Consider the following 20,551-nt stretch of genomic DNA (forward strand, 5'->3'; position numbering starts at 1 on the left):
TGCAGATGATTCCTTGGGTTCACCATTCATACTTGAGCTGTATAGAGGGAAAAAACCCAGGATGGTTTTGAGTATTCTCTGCGATACTGAAAGAAAAGTTTGCATGATACTAATAAGAGATGTCTTTTCCCTCCTGGTATCCTGTTCCTTCCTCTCCTGCTCTTCACGCGAGGTGGAATAGAAAGCAAAGAAGGTGATGGAATTCAGTGCTGAAGTGAGTTATCTAGGAATCCACACAAATCCCTCCTTTTTGATAATATCAAATTATAGATTTAATTTTAAATTCTCCCAGCTGTAGTTCTGTGCTTGTCAGATGTCCATTACCTTTCTGAAATCTACAGTGAATAATTCCTAGCCTGTATTTCATGTACTCATTGGTATATCTCCTTCCACACAACAGTGAGATATTTCTGCTGCTCTGTACCAGCAGTTTCAGTGCTTTAACAACAAAAACATGTTTCTGCTTTCAGGTAAAGGCCAATTCTAATACTAAAACAACATTTGATGTGCTCTTGATAAGGGAGGCTCATCAGGACATCCAATATTGGAGTTCAGGCCTGAATCAAAATTATCAGATTGTCCTTGTTGACTTTGATTATTGCTTGGAAACTAAATTGTCTACAATGGGAGAAGAAGTGACTCAGGGATTTACAATTTGTTTTATACTTTGAGCCTATCTCAACAATAAAAATACATTATGCTTTGAAAGGATACTGGCACTTGTTCATTCCAACAAGGACAGTGAAGTTCTCTGATTGTGAGAAGAACTTCACAGGATATTTTTTTTTTTCTTTATAACTAATGAGAAAATTGCAATTTTGAGAACAGTACAAGAACTGTGTGGCTGTGTACTGAATTGTACTGGGTTAAGATTAAAAATATGTTCTTTATTTTTTCCTCTAGGAATTTCCTGCCAGCTCTAAGACAGGATATGATTTGGGAGAGAGAGAGAGGGAGAGAGAGAGAAGTTAGAGTCTTCTGCAGTTCATGCAGACATTATTTAAAACCCTTGAGAGAGAACAGTAAGAAACAGAAGTAGCCAAAATAAGGCTAAGTACTAGTTCTCAAATTGCTAAGCCTTCATCTATTAAAACATATTATATACCACATGTTCATTACCTTAGTATATTCTATAATTTGTTCTGTGAGTTGAACATGTCAAAAGAAGGATATAGAAATTCACTAGTGATGAGAAGACTGGCAGCAAGATTGAAGCAAGACTCTCTCAGAGACCTGACATCTCAATTGAAAGGGTGAAACTTTTGAACTCTGATGACATCAGTCGCAATTTGTGTCTTATTTATTATTGACTGAAAAACAAATTAGTGCCAGAAGACAATTACTCTGGAGCTCATGCCTGGTTCATATATTTCAGTGAACTGTGCATATGTGATTGTACAAGTGAATGCTGATGCATATTTGGACATGCAAGAACACATTCTTCAAGAAAAATTATGTCTTTCTCAGAAATTCAATGCAGTTAGGGGTAAATGAAGATGTTAGGGTAGCAAGTGGTGGGACCACATTTTTCTGTTTATTTTCTAGAAGAAGATAATCACATCTTGAGCAACTATTTTGAGTTCTGTAAAACTACAGCGAGCCAGATTGTGTGGAAAATGAAAGAAGGGGAATTTCTCAGATGACAATTCAGGCCACCGTGTAAGCAATTAGGTAATTGTCAAGATTTTTCTCTCTCTGCCTCAGTGTGTATATACAAGTATATATTTACTGTACACACACATATATATATTTACATATGTATTCCCTTTGGGGGGAAAGGGAAGGGCAACTATTCAATGCTATTGAATTGTATTCAACCTGAGTTGAGGTGTGTATTTAGTTGTTAAAGTGTAAATAGGGAACAAAATGCATTTGACAGAGGAAGTACAGTCCTGGCAAACCTGAAGAAAGTCTGATATATTTTTTAAGGATGTTGAAAATTTGTTTTACAGACTGTTTTGTCTTTTTTTGGATCTGGTTCTGGAGTGATAAAGTGAAAAGAGTTTGAAAAGATCTGAGGATGACTGTATGTGGCTATTTTGGTCCAAGTCGTTCTCCTGTGTCCTCCTGAGATGTGAAGAAGGTCTTTGGGAAGGCAGTGTGAGGAGAAAGGGATGTGCTAAGCTGCACAGGCTGTGTTGCAAGTGTCCAATTTAAATTTGTGCTTGAGGGCTCATTCTGAAGCATGCTTCAGATAATATTATGGAAGGTCTCTGTTATCAGAGACTAGGGAGATGATGCATATCAAAATGGAAAATTAGTATAGTCATTCACATAATTAAATCCACTAATCCAATCATAATGGCACAACTGCTACATCCTGTTACTGTCTGGAAAACAGGATGTGTATCCCATGAGGCAGTCACAGAGGGCAATATTTTAAAATAAATTCCATCACTATGTATGTTAGAATGCTTAATTATGAGCAACCTTATATTCTAAACATCACATTTTATCTCAGGAAATTAAAGGAGACAAGTTTTTAAAAAGCAAAGGAAGGAAAAGTTTTTTAGCAATTAGCTCCATTTTACTTAAAGTCTTTTAAAATGTACAATCTCTGCTAATAAATATTGTACTTGATCAGTTTTGAAGTGTTCCATTACATTTGTTTATTACTTAAGACAATTTCTGCTGCATTTGAGCCCCAAAGAAATTATTGGTAGCATGGTGGAAGCTGCTAGAAATGGTACTAAACCAATGCCACATCCACTACAATCTTGCCTTGCCAGAATTGCTCTTAGTACCATGCCTTCAGGTTTAAATTTCCAAAGTGAGGATCTTGGGCTCTGTTTCTGTTGCAAGGCTTTTCCATAGTCTACTAAGCTATTTCAGCCACAAAAGGTTTTTATTTTCAGCCCCTTCTTAGAGTTTAATCACTGCTTCTGGGTCCACCCAATGTTCACGTCATCTTTCCCTTCTGCTCAGGCAGCTCTGCAGAGGGCGTTGGGTTAGCCCAGATCGCTGGCTCACTTCTATGCTCGTGCCACCAAAGGAATGAAATCCTATTAAAACCACGAGTGCGTAACACGCACAAGGAGTCAGGGAGGGTGACTACATGTTTGTTGTGTTTTAAATCTTCAGCATCCACGAAGGGTTGCTTCCTCTCCTCAGTCACACTTGTGCTCTGCACAAAATTGATTCCCAACTTTCCCACTCCTGCCTGTTATGAACAACAACTGATCAGAGGAAGGACAGCCTCCAATACCTCACACACCTGAGAGTGATCTTCTTGCTCCTCCTCTAGGTCTGCTCTGGACACCTCTAGCTTTCATTCACTCTGGGAAGAGTTAGGACAATGGTGGTCCATGGCTCCTACCATTACCATTAGCATTTGGAATATCAACAATGATCAGTTTTTAAGGGATAGGGAAGGAGGAAAATTATACATAATAGAGAGAACCAATAATGGGATTTTAATCCTTTTTAGGTGTGACTCCTTGGGTTAGGACATTTGATCCCAATATCAATAGTTTCTCTGTCTCCAGGGCAAAAATTTAACACTTTTGCTTTCTGAGCTAGTCACTGTTTATAATAATATGCATAGTCTTTATTACAATAATTTTTTCAACATTTTATGAAGTGTGCTTATTAAATGAAATGGTAAGTCTGTCACTGGCAAGTCTCTTGTGCACTTTTTTTTTCATATTTCCTTTCTTTTGGCAGGTCCATGAAAAGGGAGTAAGTTTCTGTGGGCTGTGCATGCTTTTCCACCCTTTTTCAGGATTTGTCACATCTCCTGGAAGGCCTTATAACTCACAAAACATGATTTTATATCCCAGCAATTTGCCAAGTCTTGTCAAATCCTAACATTTTTGTTGGCAACTATTTCCATCTCTCGGCTGAAAGGGAGTAACTTAGATCATCCAGTCACAACACTGTTCTTTGGATACCTTTTTATGGCCAGTGTTAATTTTGATACATGGTTTAATCTCTGTTTGTGAGGGGCTGCCCACTATATATCATGTTGTCACTCAGTGAATCTTTCACAAAGTGGACATGCTGCTTCATCAGCTGATTTTCCATTTTTACATGTCTGCACTTGCAGTCCCACTTCTCTCTGAAAAAAATGATCTGAGCAAAAAAATAATTTAAATAGAGGTCATTCTTACTTCCTTCAGGAATGGTTCCTTTGTTAGGTATAGCTGCTGTTACCATACTGCATGGGAGACTATACAAAGAACCGATACTCTCTTTACTTTTTTGGAAGATGCTTTTTCATCCCGTTTGTTTTTTACTCATCCCCTTCACCTTAGTGCAACAACAAAATTTCAGCTCTTGGGATGTGGAATAGGAGCCATTTAAATCTTTAAGATGTGAATAAACTAAAAGAGAAGTTATTATTCATTGTAACTTGTTCAAACAGCTCTGAATGAGAATTTTGGATTGTTTCAAATGCCTAAAGAATAAAATAATTCTCATCTTTTGCACTGAACACAATTAGTGGTGAAAAATCCAAGAGGATATGGGATTTCCTCAGGTAGGATTTGTGAAGACTATATTTATTAGTTTTGGTTACTAGCTCCAAGAGAAGTGAGAAATGTTAATAATAAGCAGTGCAACAGATGTTAGATTGCTACATCTAGTCCTGCCATATGCTCTTTGTTATGAGTCATTCTGGATGCCATCCATCCCCGTACCAGTGCTCACTGGGAGCATCAATCTGTAGCAGGAAGGGTGAAGGGAGGCATATGCACAGCACAGCTGGAGGGGTCTGCCCATCTCCTCAGCCTCCTCAGGAGGGGGGGATGCAAGAGCCTGGCTGCGTTTACATTTACAACCATCTATACATGACCTAAGCCATGCTCAGTCCCACTTAATTGGTACACAGCAAATGAGGAATCCACTCCTGGCAGCTATTTTTAGTCATTCCTTATGACATCTTGGGATAGCAGGAGAGTCTGACCTCCCTCTGAAATGAAGCACTCCTTGCCCTTTAGCACAGTGTTGCTTAAATTCACTTCAAGCATGAATGTATTCAACAGCCTCCATCCGTGTCAGATTTTCAAGGGGAAATTAGGATGGTACATAGTCACACTGAGTCATACAAGGAACCCATGGTTAAATTCGTACCCCAGATGGACTCTGTCCTTTTTTCTTCCTGTTTGAAAGCAAACACCCTGCCTTCTCATGCACTAGTTCAGTCTTGTATACCAGCAGTGGGGGAGAGGAACAGATGCAAGAGGAGCTGGAAGAATAGAAAGGGCAGGCTGAAGTTACCTCTGATGAGAATCAGCTTAGGAGATTATGTGTAAGGGACAGAAAAAACAAAATTTCTGGAAGATACCCAGTAGTTTTTCTTTCACTTTGAGGAAAACCTCAGTAGCTGTTAAAATACAAGTTCTACTTTAAAAGTGGGACTTATTTCAGCAACAAAAGCCCTGCCTGATAACTGCAAACATTGGTCTGCCTTCACATCTCTCTGTCTCTCTTTTTTTCCATAAAATTCCTTCAGCACACACCAAGAAACAAAAAAACCAAAGGTTTCTAGCTGCTTGGTGAGAACTTGTAATTGAGATATTCCTCTTGTCAGAGCGAGCAAATTGGCAAATCCCCATGGACCTTTGCCACACAAGGGCAGAGCTGGACAGGCACGCAGCGGGAGGCAGGCGGCCCCAGTCGTCCCTGGGTCCCCAGGACTCCAGCACAAGAAGAAGGAAGCTGTTGTGAAACAGAGGGAAATGGGAAGCTATTTACTTTAACTGATTTCATGCTTTGCTCCAGAAACCTGGCTAAATTCTGATCTGCTTTTGAGGGAAAACTTCAAGATATTGCCATGGTAGCTTGGTGAGGACCCAAATGGCTTTAGTTCCTTGACATGTCTAAACTTCAGTGAAAGTGAGTCACTTTTTCTTTTTTCTTTTCTTTTTTCTCTTTTTTTTTTGGGTGGCAAATCTAATTTTTATACTGTGTTGCACCCTGCTGTGCTGGTTGCAGGGCATTGCAATCTGACCTCTCAAGGTGCTGAGTGGATCTCTCAGCACCTACACATCATCATGGCCTCTGCTCTCAATCCTGTGCTGTGCTTGACTGGAAAAGGTCTTCAAGCATAAAAGTAAGACCTTCATGTCACAGGACTGGTATATATTGACCTACAGTTCTGGGCATGGTTCAGAATGACACAGATTACCTGTGCACTTTCAGAAGCCAGAAATTGCTCAGTCTAGAGAAATATTTCTAATCAATTTAAAAGATTACATATTATAAGCATGTTGACTATTTTTTTCTTTCTAACAGATTAAGTTGTACTAAAATTTATATTAGGTTATGGAATGTTACACTTTAACAATTCTCTGTGTGTGTATATTAGATTTGAAGTGTTTATTTTGGTATATGATCCAGAGATTTCACCCTCTGCACCCCTCTCGCGCTGTGCTGAAGCCAAACAATGAAACTCGTTCTTTTAAAGTCACAATCTCCTTAGTGTTTTTTGCAGTATGGATTTGTAATAGAGGGACATCAGCCTCCTAAACAGTCAACCTTGGTTTTTTTCACAGGAACCAAATAGGGTATTTTTCAATGAGAGGTACACCTGCAAAAGACCCTTTCATCAGAAAATGCCTGTCTGTTAAAACAAGAGGGCTTTTTCCTACGAATAAGCACCATTTGGAGGTAATGTTTACCATTGTCATGTGTCCAAGATGCTTTTTTTTTTTTCAAAGACTGTATAATGGCAAATGCACATGGCTTTATTACTGTAAATTATACTGACATTTGGGCAAGTTATTACAAATACGAAACCCAAAGGTAAAAGCTCATCTGGATGATTATGTATGGATCTACTCACACAGTGCACTTTTGGTTCTCATTTTGGCAACCATAGGCTGGATAGTTAATCCGGATATTTCCCACTCCGGCACTGGGACATGTTCCCCCTTTGTGGCAATAGCAGTTATGGAATTTTACAAGTCTGTTCTGTCTATTCACTAATGGGCTTCACCTTTTACTTCCAAGAGCCTTATTTTGAATCCGGGGTTTACAGGTTCAGACAGTGCAGGCAACCTAGCCAGAGGTGTTCTCATATGGGCCTAAAACCTTTAACAGAAGAGCCAAGTAAAGGATCATGATTTTATCCTTCCACGCCATAATACTTCTTCCATCTTTACTGGATATCAATATGTCTTTCCATTTTTTGTGATAATTGGTGAATCAAAATAATTCCCAGAGAGAAATGTGCTATTTCCCAGAGACACTGGTGCATTTGTGTGTATTTTTATGGTAGATGAGGTTTTGGTGTGTCATCTTTGAAAATATCAGCAAATGGATTATTTTTTTGGTCCAACAAAAACAGCCACAGGAAAAAAAGGATGCAAAATTCAGGGTGTTGCAAGTTCACTCTCAGAGCTAGCTAAGCTGTGGTCTCTCTATTTTGCTATTGCCAAGAATGCATGCCAAGTCATTGAGGTTGACCACGTTTTATTACCTCTGTTTTTGCTATTCTACCTTATTCCTGAGACAAGTGGGAAAATTGTGTCTGAAAACTGTCTTTAAACCCTGGACTTCTAGATTGGACATCTTTAATGAATACTGGACATGTTCCACTGCTGTGCACTGCTGTCTGGGTCTCGGCTTATTAGATACTGTTTTGAAATCCGTAATTATAACCAGGTTTGCAATGGGTCACATGCCTTTGTATACAAAAATTTCTGTCATCCTGGTATAGCTGCTATTTCAGAGGAAATCAACTGATTCAAAACTAGCATTTGAATACTTTTAGCTTTACTTGTTTTGGCCTTCCTTACCTAAGGTGTGAAAAATGGCAATTTCTGTATTTCTGGGAAATTAATTTTCAATGTTGACTTTGGGCCAGTAACCCGAAGTGCTAACATAGTCCATATGTCTGACTAGTGAAGGTTGAGTGAAAAGTATGAAAGTTCTAGCGAAAGTCCATTTTTCCTGCTCCTTTTGGTAAATTGCAGGATTCCATTATAGTGACGATAATTCACAGTTATTCCAGTCGGAGCACTGATCCCCAGTGAAACTAGGATGAAGGTAAAACGCATGGAATTTTTGCTCTATAGGTGCTGTTTTTCATGCTGAGCAAAAGCTCAGTATTTATAATTTGCTCTCCTGTAGTATTTGCCATCTTTCCGCCCCTCTCTTAAGACTGCAATTCCCGCCTCATATTTTCTTTTTAAACTCTCTCTCATTTAATACGCATTTTGTATTTTTTTTCAATAAATGCTGTCATGCAGCTTTTCTACTTCCTTTATTGAGAAAACACTCATACGATGGTGGAAAAAAATTGAGAGGGAGGGAGAAACAGAGAGAGGAAACAGAAATCATAACCAAAGAGTTCGCACCGATTATTGAAATAGTCAGTGTTCCCTCGGGCTGGGAGAAAGGGAAAGGCGCTTTTACAGTGTCTTGGAATATTTTTATTCTGCACAATTCTGACTGTTGAGCACATATTAATGCTACAGCAAGAGAGAAGGAAAGAAAACAAAAAGGATTCAGAGATTTTACAGTAAGTTTTTTCATTATCTTTCATAGTGACACTTGCTAGTAAAAAGTCCCAGGGAATGTTAATGTTGAGTTTTTAAGCTATAATTTTTAATACTCTTTGTGTAAAATTATTTAGCAAGCACATTATTTAGCACTAATATTTTCTCCTCCTCTGCAAAAATTTTGTAGCTTAAATCAGAGTGACATTTTAAATGTAAAGTCATTTCAATATTTAGTACCATGTTATTACTAGTGGAAAATATTTATGTATTTTTAAAAGACTTCAGTAAGCCTCAGGTCTGCTCTTCAGTGAGGTATTTAAAGATAGAAAAGAAACAAATAAAGACAGTGAAAGATTCCAGTCAAGAGCTTCTGTACAGTCAGGAGGGACTTCATGCAAATATGAAGCATTTCGCTGTGCTGAAACACCAATTATAATCAGAGAACTGCAATATTTCAAGAAATTCTGTATAATAGAGACTGCTTTTAATTTTTTTTAATTACTCAAATTCAGATTAAATTGAAATCAGTCTTAGGATTTCACTAGCCTTTAAGTCTTGTCAAAACAGGTCACTAGCAAAAGCTCTTTCAGATTTCAGAGAACACAAAGGGTTTGGTGCCATCACAATGGTGGCTGCAGAGGTGATCTGTGGACAATTGACAGGGCAGAATCAGGTCCAAACGTGCAGAGGGGAAGGATGCAGCAGTTTTCTCTTCCACAGCTAGGTATTAGGTACTGTTTGAAAAATTGATTATATTACTCTAGCCATTTAAAATGTTGTTCAATATTAAGGTATAAGTAGCATTAAATTCCTGAGTTCCCTTTACCAAAACAAACTGCAAAGGCTTCCCCATATGATTGCCAAATGACTACTTGAATTTGCAGTTGTAGCATATTTCTCCTCTAAAACTGCTACCAATCTTCCAAATACAAGCAATAACTACATATGGACATGTTTAGCAAATCAGAAAGAGTAGACTGATTGCTGGGAAATGTTTTGTTTCCAATTATTTGCTCCGTAAAATCTAGAATCCCAGATAAACAGAGTAGCAAAGTCCCAGTGGTTTATCTGTAAGTATACACTGACTTAGAAATCCTATTAAAATTGCTTGTTTTGAAAACCCCTAGCAGAGAAAGCCGAAAGCAAAAATCTCTTTATATTGATCTACTTTAGGGACGCATTTAAGCATTTCAGGGTGGAGTGCCATGGTCAGTAAAATATTTAAGGCTGCTTCCATCTTTACCCTACATTTTACCTTGGTTTCTTTTATCCTCTTTCCCATTAAATGAACCTGATTTTTTCTCCTACCTATATACCTTTCTCATGTCCAATACATATGGAACTTGCTAAATCAGCTCCTGACATGCCAGCCAGTTCTAAGGGGGGACGCTGAGAGATACACCATTACTTCTTGTTTCTAATGTGTTTCTTAATTTGAAACTTGTCATTTTCTGTTGTGATGCTGACTCAGCAGTAAGGTTATTTCCAGAATTACTAAAACAACTTTCCTCTCGGAGCAGCAAGGGACCCATGACTCACTGGTAGAGAACAGCAAAACAGAAAGAGGTCTTTTCCATCTTTAATATTAAAAAATAAACTAGAAGGAGTTATAAAAGAGTCCTAGGGAATTTCTGTGACATAAAAAAGTAGCAGTAGATCTCATTTCACAGACAGATTGAACACAACCATATTTAATTTGGCTTGCATCTTAAATATGTAGCTTGCATTATTTTACACATGTTGCAAAACAAGATTTAGAGGGATCACTTTTGATTTGCTTATACCTACTTCACATATGTCAGAATCAATCACTTTTTCAGATAGATGGTTTTTTACTCGTATGCTGCAGTAAAGTGACATTTTGTACCTGTAAACTTTCTTTTGGTTCCCAGCATTTAATGACTTCTCTTTCCCCTCCCTGAGTTTTTGGGATAATTCATGTGCTATGTACAGGGTTCGGAGATTAAAAAAATACAAGAGCATAATTTAATTCAAAAGGGTATTTTTCAGGAGAGTGCTTTTCCATCTTTTGCTGAAAATAAATTATCTCCCTCTCCATCATCAACAGCAACATTTTAGTAAAGAGCAGCAGAATGCATGTTACTCTTCAGCTAATAAATCAGCACAAGATCTTTGCTAAGATAGTTATATATTGATCAGCTTTTGTGCAGATTTGAGCAGGTAGAAGCACATATATAAATAGTTTGTATGCATAAAAGCAAATTTGTAAGCTGTCCTGAAAAAGGACTGTGTGTTTCCTACTATCGTGGTTCTCAGCTAAGAATTTTCTGGTCACCTCAAACCCTTTCTGAACCAAGGAGAAAGCTGGAAAGAGTCTCTCTCTTAATAAAATTCTATGGAACATCAAGTGCTCCAGCAACTTTTCATAGAAAGACAGAAACTGCTATTCTGAGCCTGAGGAAGAAGGCAGACTTTGCTAATGCTTTTAGATATCACCAGCACCTCTATTATATGATACCCTGACTACAATGATGGATCAGCTCCTTATTCTATGTCCACTTTAAAGATATGGGATCTCTCTGACATCTGTGGCATGGCACCCTGAGGACACATGCTCTCCTTGAGCTCAGATTGGTGTGAGGGGCTTGGACTTTATGGCTTCAGCCTTTGCTCTCAGACCACACACTGTTCTTGCCTGGGAGGTCCCAGAGAAGCGGCTGCTCTCAGGACTGGCCTGTTCAGTATGTACATGAAGCCCCTCGGCAAGCTGGAACTTAAAAACGTTCCATGTCTCTCCTCCAACTTACTTTTTCCTTGCAGGATGCAACTGGAGACACAAGAGGTGAAGGTAGAGGAGAGAAAACCCATTGATCAGCTCTGAGCTTCATAACACCCCATTATCTGACATCCCTTCTCCCTGACTCCTTGCAGATTGTTGCTCTGCTTGCGCTCCAAGTGTGTCTGAACACCCAAACAATGCTCCCACACAGTAACATTTAAATTTTTCTGTTGGCAGATATGAAAATTCTAGATTTTTGGGAGACCAAAAATAGCAATTGCTCAAGCATCATCTTAGTTTATACAGTTGCTCCTCATTAGGACTGTGGTCCCTATTCTTCAGTGACCTAATGAATATCATCCCAACTGGAGATCTGGGGTCCCATATTAAACCTGCTTTAAGCAATTTTCCCAAGCTACCCTCTGATTTTTTTCAGCCTGCTTTCACAAGAGCTTTGTCATGGTGTTGCATAGTACCACTCAGCTAGAATATTTCCAAATTTAGCAGCTCAGGTCCTCAATCTGAAAAGACCTTTATATCCCTATGGTACTCTTCACATTCAGAACAAAATGTAGGTTTCAACTTTGGTTTGCCACTAACATGTTATGTGATGTAAGGCAAAATATTGAATCCTGCCATAGGATTGTTGAGGGGTTTTTTGCAAATATGCTTTCCTACTCCAGTTTTATCTTCCTAAGCTTATAAGATTTTAGTGCCAGGAAAGAATTTTACAGGGCATGCACATAGAAGAAAATGTTCTGATTTGCAACACATACTATTATAACTTGAATAAAAATACATCACTGTGTCCATTCCTTACATGTTTATCAACTGCACATTTTCCACACAGATTTTTATATTATACATTCACACAGTGTCCTTTGCCCCCACCTTTCCATTTTGACAGTGTTTATGCACTTAAACAATACAGTCCAAAAAATGTTCAAAAATAAAACAGTTAGATGTTCGCTGTTATCCCAGGGTATTGTGTTCATTTTCTAGTAAGTGCCTCTAGTGCACTGGGGTCCCTAATCAATGTAAATATTGTTTAAGATGAACATTGCAGTGGGCATACCATGGAGCCAGACCACCAGCAGAGCATTAAACAGGGACAGATGTGAATGCCAGGATAAAAATGAAGACATTCCTGAAGTGTAAGTATGTTACTTATATCTGTTTATAGGAAATGGTAATGGAAAAAAAACAAAACCAAAATTTCTGGAAAACAAGAATGTGAGTTAAAATCATTGTGTTGAGACTTTTTTCCCCCTAAAATAGCAAACTGAAAATATGTGATATCCTAGGATCTTGAACTATTAATATATTCTAGCTTTAATCTTCCATGAATGTTTTTAATTAATTTACAAAAGTATAGCCATTTTGGTGATTATCTGTACTATACAAAAATGCATGGTTTTATATTATACACATGGCTTTCTCTCAGAAGTAGTACCTTTTATAAGATTAGAGGATCTAATTAGGATAACAGACAAAGAGTTTCATGCTGTCTCAAACAGTCATTCAAGGAGAAGCAATGAGAGAGAGAAACCTCCTCTTGTAATTTATTAAGATAATTTGATTCCTACTTCTTGCTTAGTAGTAGATCCATGTTGATTAATTCACTAGCTGCCAATTTCCATGAGCAATTATACAGCAGATTTCCTACTGATATTTAAACACGTTTGTTCCTTGCTGGCTTTGTAGTCAGGCTGTTCTCTGTGCTGCCTGATTTAGAGATTATTGGTGGCATTTGTGGAGCCCACAGCACACTGACTATTCATGGTACTTGTACACGTGCTACCTGTCCCTGCAAGGGCAGGGGAGGTGGCAGTGCCTACTGCTCTGGAGCTGGTAATGTCACAGGCTGACCTGTGTGGGGCCTGAAAGGGCAGGTGGCCAGGATGGGGATCCCTTTTGGTTCAGTAAGCAGGGTTGGGGATCCCCACTGGAGGAGGGCAGAGCCAGGGTGAGTAGCCTCCTAGGGGAAGGAGGGAGGGGAGACAACTCAGCTGATGTGGTGATGTGACCAAAACATATTTTCAGAGTGCTCTGTTCTCAACCGCATCCAGAGCTGGAAGTTCTCAGCCCCTACCTGCCACAAAGAGTTGAAAAATCTATGAAGAGGGAACCTCTTAAAAGTTCTTGGCCCAAAAGCTTTGATCTTTATAACAGTGAATGCAACAGATACATTTAAAGCAAGCCACGGTGTTTGATAGCAGGGTGGGCATCAAGTTGTCATTACTGCAGAGTCCTTAGTAGGAGTCTTCTTTAGCTTTAATATTGATTTCTTGAACTGTGATGGCAGAGAATCTGGTGGAACTAACATATTGGATTACTGTCTAAGCCAACAATTATTTAGAACTCAGTTGATTAAGCAGAACGGTTTGGGATAGGTCAGTGGAATTTATAATTCATTGTTTTCCATTTTCTAGAAAAATCAACTGCAATAGCAGCCTTCTCAAATGTGATTAGGACAAACACTGTTGTTGTTTGACACAGTTTATCAAATATAATTATTTCCATATGAGATCTACAACATTGCTTTTTTACATTCTTGATTGCATAATTGAAAGCAGCAGCTTTATCTGTGTTCTACCTTTGGTGGAAGTCATTCAATAAATAGGACCAACTCTACTACAGCTTAGAAATGTCTGCTGCAAAAGGCACTGCATTTCACTGGCTCTTGCCTATGCAAGAATACTTTGCACCTAACCAAGGCATTACCTTCCCTTTTAAGAAAACAACTGAAAGTATGCAGAGTGCATGTCAATATTGGAAGAACCATATAGGCTACAGAAAAGTCACTTTATGGCTGAGTTATCTTGTGTTCTGTATCACCCTGCTGGGTAGATATTCATGTGAAGTGGAGGGTTTAATATTAAGAGCAGTCACTGCACTAAAAGGAAAAATATGTTTACTGTTTTCAGAATTTATCTTACATTTGCCAAAAAAACTACACTGACTAACATGGGTTGTTCTACCAAAATTCAGAGAAAGAAGGATTGAACCCTAAAAATGGTTCACTATTAGAGAAAACACCCTATTCCTGAAAAATGTATACTTGTGATTGACCATATGCATGTGAATATTTCCATGACTACAGAGCATATTGATTGGTCCCTATGGGACTACTCATGTGTATAAATGCTTGAAGGATCAAGTTCTAATTTAGCTCAATATCAGAGCTAATTGCTGTAGATACTATTGACAAAAAAATGAAGGTTGTCTCCTAGCTGTGGTTGTTGAGGATGTTCCCTGAATGTTTTTCATGGGGTGATATATTACACGTTCACTTTTGAAAAACTGTCCAAATACAGTCAGTAACTATTTATACAATTAAATTTAACAACTATGAAATATGTGTTACAGTGCCAGTTTGAAACATATTCCTAATAGCTGGTTTTATATATGATGGACCACCAGGAAGCTGTCATCAGAATAATACTGCGCCTTTTTATACATTCCCTAGATCTCTTTTTTGCTTAATAGACTGTTTAATAATACTGTAGTCAAAACTGAACAATAAAGATTAATGATTTGATGTACGGATACTTCAAGGTAAAAATTAAACATTAATAACATTCCAGCTGGTGATAAACTATGGAAGCCTCTCAAGCACATAAAGAAGAGTTTCAAGAGCTGTTTTAGAAAAATCAACACATATAGAGAACATGGGAAAGGAGAGTGTTGTGTAACACCTCACCAGGCAAGCTTTGCCTTTTCGTGGGAAAGGTACTATAGAGACCACACAAACATTAGAAAAAAACCCCACAACCCTAAACAAAACAAAAACCCCAGACCTGTTTTTTCAAACAGCTCTTCAGAACTAAGAGAGATTCAAAAGTGATCCAACTATAAAATAATAAATATGAGGGGAATATTTACTTCTTTTTTTTTCTCAGTGTTGCATGAGAGAATTTCTGTGTTGCAGACACCACATGAAACAGCAATGTCCTATTTTTCCTTAATGCTCTTGATTTACTGGACTCATAAAATGTAATACCAGAAGCTCTTCTTAACATGGATTCATTCTACTGCTAATGCACACAGGCTGTTTTTTGTCTTAGTGTCAATTTAAGAGAACTTCACTTGATGTGTTTGTAAAACAGTAGAAATGTTGCCTGCAAAAGGGAAAAATAGCTGTGTAAGAGTTTACAGCATCAGTTGCTAGATTAACAGCTCTCAGCTTGTGTTCTTTGTTTCAGGGTGACCCTTGGAAAACACATTCACAAGGAAGGAATGGGGAACCAGAGAAAGTCCATTGCAAAAGCATCCCTGTGCAGGTGTGGGGAAAGTTCCAGGTCCTACAGAGCTGCTGTTAATGCTGTTTTCAGCACCAGCAAAAGCTTAATTTCTCCTCTGTGACCAGTGGGACCAGCTCTGGCTCAGTGGGCATACGCAGTGTGGGTAAGATTCCAGTCTCTCCCATCTGGCACACCCCAGTCCAGGAAACAGCCTGTGTCCTACACCAGTCCTGGGCTGCCTCACACAGCACTGCCCAAAGATGGTCCCCACCGGGCATGGACACCCCGAAACACAGCTAAGCACATTCCCACTCTCAGGAATCAACAGCAAATCCACTGAATTCCTTGGAGATGGAAAGAGCTCTTACTGTGGCTTTTGGCTTTACAGCCACTTCCAGTAGGCAGCACGGGTACTCTGGCAGCAGAAGCCAGCTGATACACTAAACTATGCTAAAGTAGTGTTTAGAGAAATGGTAATTACTAACATCCTTTCTCAGTCAAGCCGACACTAACCAGGCCTGCTGCTAGGTGTGTGTATATACACACTCACACTCAATAGATAAATAGATACGTGCATATACTCCAGGAAAAATATCTCTCTGGAAGGTGACGAGGTCTCACTTTAAATCAAGTACCTGACACTAATAAAAACAATGTATTCAGCCAGAAGATCTCGCACACCGACTGGCTACAAGGTAAGTCAGTATTAAGCAACCCTTTCTTTTCTGCCCTCTCAGCTCTTTTTTCTGCATCAGGAGTGTTCTTTGAATCTTCACAAGTGTTTGTAAACAGACACTTTAAAATGTAAGCCTTTTTTTTCTTTTTTTTTCTTTAAATTAATTTTATCAAAATAAATTTGGCAGTAGTTTCATATGTTCCATGGTTTTAAAATGACCCAAAATACTGACAACTTTACTTTAAGACACTTTATCTTCCTCCCTTCTCGTAAGGGGTTTTGCTATTCAAACTGTTTTGTCTGATTTCTTTTTAAATAATTACAGGTGGAAGGTAAAGCTGTCAAAGGTATCCACAAGAACTGGGAGATCACTGAAGTGATTAAGGTGTCAAAGCTCCTTTTGCAGAGAGCGAAAAACCTCATTATTTAAGTGTTTGGAAAATTTTATATAATGCTCCTACCGAATAAATTTCCTGTTATTTTTGAAATATTATCAATCAAATAATCAGCAAATAATTTACTATCTCTTAATAGCAGACAAATGTTAAAATACCACTTGATGACCTATTGAAGTAATCAAATAGTAATTAGGAAACAAAAGTCTTGCTAGGCCATCTTATTGCTTGCAGCTATTTGTCGTTATTCTTATTAGTAGAAAAACCAAGTACTGGCAGTCAATATAAATCATGCACAAACAGCTTGTTGATATCTAACTTAGAAATATCTTCAATAGAATTATGTAGCTAATATTTTAGGGGGTTTTTTTCTGGCAGCATTTGTTAGAATATTGATTTCTGAAGAGGAAAAACAGTGAATGATTTTACAGAGATGGAATTAATTAAAGAGCCATATATGACTGTATATTTCTTGTTTTCTGTGAACTTGATTTTGCTCTCACTCAAAATTCTACCCTGAAGGACACTGAACAGCCAATCTTCATTTCAGCAAAATACTTTTATGCAGATTTCACTTTAATCCTATGAATTTTACTGAAGCAACACATACTAAAGTTGGAGAGAAATTTCAGCAGAGTTACACATTAAAAACAAGAAAATGAGTATTCACTGCAATTTGCTTAGAGAAGATTAAGACTTCTGCTTAATAATTAGCAACTGAATTAATTCAGTTCACAGCCAGTTTAAAAAGAACTAGGAAGTTTTTCCCTTGCATCTTTCTTTGGATTTTTCTTTGTGTTTCCAGTAACATTTTTAGGATCTATTCCTGCAAATATTTTTCTACATGAGTAATTTAATTCCTCTGATAAATGCTATTGAATTCACAAGGGCTAGATTCAAAAGCAAAGCTACTTATCTGGGCAAATGCATCTAGGATGGGGCTGTTAGGCAGCTCCCCATGACAGTAGAGAAGAGAAAAATAGCCTTAGCCTGTGGGACTAAGGCCTGGAGGATTGGGCCCATAGCCAGTGACATTATAGTATTTTTTTTAATAAGAAGGAAAACCCACGCATGAGTGAAACCATATGGAAAACCAAGTTAAGGTGAGGAGGTTTTAAGTAATGCTTATTTATCATTTTGAAAGAGAAAAAAAATCCTATTCCTGCCTATTGCATTTTATACTTTAAATGTAGGGACTGATACTTTTGCCAAAATTCCTCTCCTTGTTGGGGGGAAAGTTTTCTGCTTAGACTGCTGCAGGATCAGGCCCTGAAAAGTCATTACAAGCTTGTTGGCAAAGCTTGTTCCCTTCCACCTCTCTCCTGTTTTCTGCTTTTCCTATCCCTACACAGGAAGAAAATTAAAAGTTAAGCTAAAATACATTAACTAATATCAGTTTATTAATTGGAGAATTCAGCTTATCCTTTTTGCTGTTCATCTGAAATTAATTAAGTGTGTAGAATTACAAGGTGGGTGTACCACAGGCAGCAGTCCAGGCTCAAGTTAATCAAAAGAGCACATGTTGAATGCATACAATTTAGTTAAGGTTAATCCAGTGAAGATGATCCCTCACTGGTCCTAATTACTCTAGGTGATATATTGTAGAAGGGGAAAATAGGAAGGAAAGGAAATTTTGTCCTGCTGGCCTACCAGGATTTTCTAATTAAATTTAGTAGGCTATGCACAGGAGCAAATAGTTTCAATTTGAAGAGAAGACCACACTCCAAGGGTGCTTGTCTGAAATTAATATAAGGAACTTTGAGCTAACAGAGTTAAACACCTTAAAATTATTAAAGTTAAAGCAGGTCCTTGTGCCTTTACAAGTTTCCAAGATACTGGAAGCACTGTGTCTCTCTGAGCTCTTCAGACCTGGTGTACATTTTTTGCTGTAATTCTGATGTTACTATTTAGTTCTTGAGCAAAGGTAACAGCACATTAAACCAGATCTACTCTGTTATTTCACTACCCTCATGTGAGCAGCACATAGCAGTAGGACAGAGCTAATTTGCAAATCAAAATATGTTGGTTTTGTATTAATAAAAGCCTTTTCATTTAATCTTTTTTTTATTATGTCAATCCAAAAGAAAACAAAGGTGTTTTCAGGACTCTTTGACTTCATGTTCTAAGTTCATTACCTTGTTAGGTTACTTTTTCTCCACACTTGTCCTTTGTTTCAGTTTTCAAGGAATCTTATGAAAAGCTTTTTTTTTCTTTAGGTGTATGCATATAAAATTTGTCAAATAATTTGCCCTATTTTTCAGGTTGGTGATATATCTCTGCTCAAGTGGAGGTATCTGTTTCTGATTTATTAACATTTGATCTCCTGGTTTCCTGCCATTGATCAAGACTAATACTCAGCTCAGCTGATGAGTTTTATATGAAATCTGATATTGCAGGAAGAAAGAAAAGTTAGTTCCATTTTTAATATTTTTCTATTTCAAGGATTTTCCAGGGCCACAACATGCACACGAGACACCTAACAATATCGGGCAGAATGTGTTATACACACATATATATACACACATACCGTTTCCCTGGGATAAAAATTTTTGGAAGTAAAACAAGTATTTATCAATAGAACAGATGTTTGCTTGGTGTCATTCACATCCTGTAAACTGTATATACATTTACACCCTACCGCCAAAACATGGTTTCACCCTACTACTGACCGTCTGTCTGCCATTCAATCTCTAGTTAAGTCACGGTCAATAAGGTCAACTCTTTGGCAACATCTGTATTTGATCAGTTCACACAAAATAGGAGCCTTCCTAATGCCTGACTACCCTGAAGTATTTTAAGAGGCAGCGTATTACAATAGTTGATTCACCGCTGCTGCAGACTCTGCACTTGGAAGACTTTTGCCTCCTCTGAGGAACTGAAATGTGAAGATTAAAATCCTTTCTAGCAAAATAAATCTCTGAAATGAGCAGGTTTAGCTGTGGAATAGCTTCTAGACTGACAAGAAGAGTTTAGCAGTTTCTCTCCCCGAGTCCCTGGTCTCTCGGTGTAGGGATTTGTGTTTGTGATATTTTATATTTTAACCCTGTTCTGCACACGGATTATGTTTAAAGCATGTCTAGGTTGTTGCAAAGATGAGAACTAAAGTCAGCGGAAAAAACCCTCTGCACTTTTACTTCAAAAACCAACAGTGAGGATTAATGCAGCCAATTGTTTCCTGTTGGTGTTTCTGTGCTCAGCACAGGCAGTAAGTACTTCCAGTAAGTCAGTCTACTTTCTTTAAGATGGGTGAATGCAAATTCTTCCCTAAAAGAAAGCAAAATATTCTGTATGGAATCCTGGCCCCACTGAAGGTGATGGAAAATACTCTGGCAAAATTGAGTGAGACAGGATTTAACCTGATGTTACCACTGCTTTATTTCAATGCAGTGAGCTATCTGAAAGTACAAGGTTAGAAATTTGATTCTAAGTACAGTCAGACTGGTGCCACTTTATTGATATTCCTGGTTTTAGAGCAAATGAGAATAAAATCTGGCCTGTGGGAATGGGATCATGGGATGTGTTCTCTTTTCTCTCTCTCTCTCTCTCTCTCTCTCTTTTTAATGTTTGCTTTAGCAACAAAACATTTGACTCTTGGGAAAAGCAAAACCAGTGCCCTCTGATGCCTTCATGCATTTTGAGACTTGGACCTGAGTACAGATAATTGTACACTGATAAATACTGCCACCAATGCTCCAATTGTACTGCTGGTCTTCCCAGTCATGTTCAACACTGAGGAAAGCCTGAACACTGAAATGCTTTCTCTCTGCTTGGTGTTGGAAAAACTAGAATAGAGCAGCAAGAGTGCAGCAGCATCCCACCACCAGCCACAGTGGACTGGACTGAGCGGTACCATGGGCAAGAGGTAACTGGTAGCTTCTTGGCTCTCATCTGATGAGAGGACGGCTTTTTAAAATATTTTTATGATGGAGGTATTGTTCACAAAATATGGTGTTGAGAAATCAATGGCTCTGTTTGCACTTTTATTTCCAAAATAATTCCTTTTAATTTACTGTCATGCTGAATTTTCAACAGAAATATTTGACTGAAAGCAT

General features: G+C 38.1%; 1 long non-coding RNA gene across 1 annotated transcript; it reads left to right on the forward strand.

Moving 5' to 3' along the window:
• Positions 1–8,349: 8,349 nt before the first annotated feature.
• On the forward strand, positions 8,350–20,340 carry LOC120496993. Its single transcript, XR_005626394.1, has 4 exons — positions 8,350–8,464; positions 12,238–12,338; positions 15,390–15,591; positions 20,073–20,340. It is a non-coding gene; the product is annotated as an uncharacterized LOC120496993 (long non-coding RNA).
• Positions 20,341–20,551: the final 211 nt, after the last annotated feature.

Source organism: Passer montanus, unplaced genomic scaffold (assembly GCF_014805655.1).
Source record: "Passer montanus isolate IOZ18808 unplaced genomic scaffold, ASM1480565v1 scaffold12, whole genome shotgun sequence".
NCBI lineage: Eukaryota > Metazoa > Chordata > Aves > Passeriformes > Passeridae > Passer > Passer montanus.